Below are 4032 nucleotides of genomic sequence, written 5' to 3'. Positions count from 1 at the left end.
TCCCGATCCAAACGTTCTGCATCGCCCAACGCGACCACCTTCCCTATATATGTCAGGAGAGCACAGGGTTCCCCTCCAGACAACACTTACGCTCTATCCCCGACTCTCGGTCGATCGATAGGCCAGGTCAGCGGTGTCTGTTTCGGCCGAAGCTCGGACTTTGGTCAAAATGTTCCGATACAAAATTTGAACCAAGATAGATACAGATATGATTCCTTCTTAAATATACGTTGATTATCGAACAGAATATGGTAAATATTTTGCGATGACCGAGGATTTCATGAATTTTTTTTTTTTTTCGAAAAAATTTTCTGTTATCGGAATTTCCTCAAATTTCATTTGGTTGCCTACTAATGCATATTAAAAACGATAATCAACAATCAGAATCATTATTTATCATTTATTTCAATTTTTATAATGAAAAACGTTCACGTCCTTTCGCGCCTCTCGATCGTCGTTTACGTGATGCATCGGTCAGCCCTAGTTTACGTGGTGCATCGGTAAGATCGAGTTCACGTTCTGCATCGGTAAGATCCAGTTCACGTGGTGCATCGGTAAGATCGAGATTACGTGGTGCATCGGTAAGATCGAGTTTACGTGGTGCATCGGTAAGATCCAATTCACGTTCTGCATCGGTAAGATCCAGTTCACGTGGTGCATCGGTGAGATCGAGTTTACGTTCTGCATCGGTGTGATCTAGTTTACGTTGTGCATCGGTAAGATCGAGATTACGTGAAGCATCGGTATGATCGAGTTTACGTTCTGCATCGGTCTGGACTTAGAGATATATTTTCGACGTGAAAATGTTCCGATACAACTTTTGAACCAGGATAGTTAGAGAGATGATTTTTTCTGGGATGTACGTTGATTGGGGAATGGATTGTGGAAAATAACTTGCCATGACCGAGGTGTTCTCGAATTTTTTTTTTTTTTCGAAAAATATTTTCTGATTTTGGATTTTACTCAAATTTGATTTCGTTGCCTTCTAATGTGTTCTAAAAGAGTAAATCAGTAATCAGAATCGAAAAATATTTTTCGGATTTTTTTTTTTTTGAAAAAAAAATTTTCTGATTTTGGAATTTCCTCAAATTTGATTTGGTTGCCTTCTAATGTGTTTTTAAAGCGTAAATCAGTAATCAGAATCAATATTCATTGTCGACTTTAATTTTTATAAGGAAAAATGTTCACGTCCTTAAACGCCTCCCCATCATTAGCCCGAGTCCAAGTCGATGTCAGTCCCGAGCGGACGGTGTCAGATACTACCTATCGCCCCGGTCTGGACTTGGCGAGGTATTTCGACGTGAAATGTTCCGATACAACTTTTGAACCAGGATAGTTAGAGAGATGATTTCTTCTATGTTGTACGTTGATTGTGGAATGGATTGTGGGAAATAACTTGCCATGACCCAGGTGTTCTTGAATTTTTTTTTTTTTCGAAAAAAATTTTCTGATCTTGAAATTTCCTCAAATCTGATTGCGTTGCCTTCTAATGTGTTCTAAAAGAGTAAATCAGTAATCAGAATCAATATTCATTGTCGACTTTATTTTTATAAGGAAAAATGTTCACGTCCTTAAACGCCTCTCCATCGTTACCCCGACTCCAAGACGATGTTAGACCGGAGCGGACGGTGTCAGATGCGACCGATCTCCCCGGTCTGGACTTAGCGAGATATTCCGACGTGAAATGTTCCGATACAAAAATTTAACTGTGATAGTTAGAGAGATGGTTCCTTTTGTGATGTACGTTGATTGTGTAATAGAATATGGAATAAACTTGAGATGACCGAGGTCTTCTGGGATTTTTTTTTTTTTTCGAAAAATATTTTTCGATTTCGGAAATCCCTCAAATTTCATTGAGATATGTCCTAATGTGTTCTTAAAGCTTAAATCAACAATCAGAATTAATATCCAAAAGTTATTTCATTTTTTATGAGGAAAAACGTTCACGTCCTTTCCGCTCCCAAAAAGTGAGATATCATAGAAAATATCGCAATATATGTTGTTTACGGCCATACCACGCTGAAATTGCCAGTTCTCGTCAGAACACTGAAGCCAAGCAGCGTCGGGCGCGGTTAGTACTTGGATGGGTGACCGCTTGGGAACACCGCGTGCTGTAAGCTTTTTTTTTACGTTCTGCATCGGTCTGCCGAGATAACGTGGTGCATCGGTATGATCGAGTTTACGTTCTGCATCGGTAAGATCGAGATTACGTGATGCATCGGTAAGATTGAGATTACGTGGTGCATCGGTAAGATCGAGATTACGTGGTGCATCGGTAAGATCGAGTTTACGTGGTGCATCGGTAAGATCCAATTCACGTTCTGCATCGGTAAGATCCAGTTCACGTGGTGCATCGGTGAGATTGAGATTACGTGGTGCATCGGTAAGATCGAGTTTACGTGGTGCATCGGTAAGATCCAATTCACGTTCTGCATCGGTAAGATCCAGTTCACGTGGTGCATCGGTAAGATTGAGATTACGTGGTGCATCGGTAAGATCGAGTTTACGTGTGCATCGGTAAGATCCAATTCACGTTCTGCATCGGTAAGATCCAGTTCACGTGGTGCATCGGTAAGATTGAGATTACGTGGTGCATCGGTAAGATCGAGTTTACGTGGTGCATCGGTAAGATCCAATTCACGTTCTGCATCGGTAAGATCCAGTTCACGTGGTGCATCGGTAAGATGGAGATTACGTGGTGCATCGGTAAGATCGAGATTACGTGGTGCATCGGTAAGATCTACTTTACGTTCTGCATCGGTCTGCCCTTGTTTACGTGGTGCATCGGTAAGATCGAGATTACGTGAAGCATCGGTATGATCGAGTTTACGTTCTGCATCGGTCTGCCCGATATTACGTGGTGCATCGGTTCAGCCCTAGTTTACGTTGTGCATCGGTCTGGACTTAGAGATATATTTTCGACGTGAAAATGTTCCGATACAACTTTTGAACCAGGATAGTTAGAGAGATGATTTTTTCTGTGATGTACGTCGATTGGGATGGATTGTGGAAAATAACTTGCCATGACCGAGGTGTCTCGAATTTTTTTTTTTTTCGAAAAAAATTTTCTGATTGTGGAATTTTCTCAAATTTGATTTGGTTGCCTCCTAATGTGTTCTAAAAGAGTAAATCAGTAATAGGAATCGAAAAATATTTTTCGGATTTTTTTTTTTTTCGAAAAAAATTTTCTGATCGTGGAATTTCCTCAAATTCGATTTGGTTGCCTTCTAATGTGTTTTTAAAGCGTAAATCAGTAATCAGAATCAATATTCATTGTCGACTTTAATTTTTATAAGGAAAAATGTTCACGTCCTTAAACGCCTCCCCATCATCAAGCCCGAGTCCAAGTCGATGTCAGTCCCGAGCGGACGGTGTCAGATACTACCTATCGCCGAGGTCTGGACTTGGCGAGATATTACGACGTGAAATGTTCCGATACAACTTTTGAACCAGGATAGTTAGAGAGATGATTTCTTCTATGTTGTACGTTGATTGTGGAATGAAATACGGAAAATAACTCGCCATGACCGAGGTGATACGATTTTTTTTTTTTTTCGAAAAAAATTTTCTGATCGTGGAATTTTCTCAAATTTGATTTGGTTGCCTCCTTATATGTTCTAATAGCGATAATCAACAATCAGAATCAAAATCCATGATCGGGTTTGATTTTTATAAGGAAAAATGTTCACGTCCTTTTTTTCAACCCCGACTCATTGACGATGTTAGAACCGAGCCGGCGGTGTCAGATACGACCGATCGCCCCGGTCCCGATCGTCATTTACGTTGTGCATCGGTCTGCCCGAGATTACGTGGTGCATCGGTCTGGACTTAGAGATATATTTTCGACGTGAAAATGTTCCGATACAACTTTTGAACCAGGATAGTTAGAGAGATGATTTTTTCTGTGATGTACGTCGATTGGGGAATGGATTGTGGAAAATAACTTGCCATGACCGAGGTGTCCTCGAATTTTTTTTTTTTTTTTCGAAAAAAATTTTCTGATCGTGGAATTTTCTCAAATTTGATTTGGTT

The 4032-nt window shown here is 40.3% G+C and overlaps 1 non-coding gene across 1 annotated transcript; it reads left to right on the top strand.

The window, feature by feature from the left end:
• The first annotated feature begins 2001 nt into the window (after positions 1 to 2001).
• Positions 2002 to 2120, top strand: LOC123688269. The gene has a single exon (XR_006749804.1). It is a non-coding gene; the product is annotated as a 5S ribosomal RNA (ribosomal RNA).
• The last annotated feature ends 1912 nt before the right edge of the window (positions 2121 to 4032 follow it).

Source organism: Harmonia axyridis, chromosome X (genome assembly GCF_914767665.1).
Source record: "Harmonia axyridis chromosome X, icHarAxyr1.1, whole genome shotgun sequence".
Classification (NCBI taxonomy): Eukaryota; Metazoa; Arthropoda; class Insecta; order Coleoptera; family Coccinellidae; genus Harmonia; species Harmonia axyridis.
The sequence above is the reverse complement of the archived record's forward strand: the minus strand, read 5'-3'. Positions and strand labels throughout refer to the sequence as shown.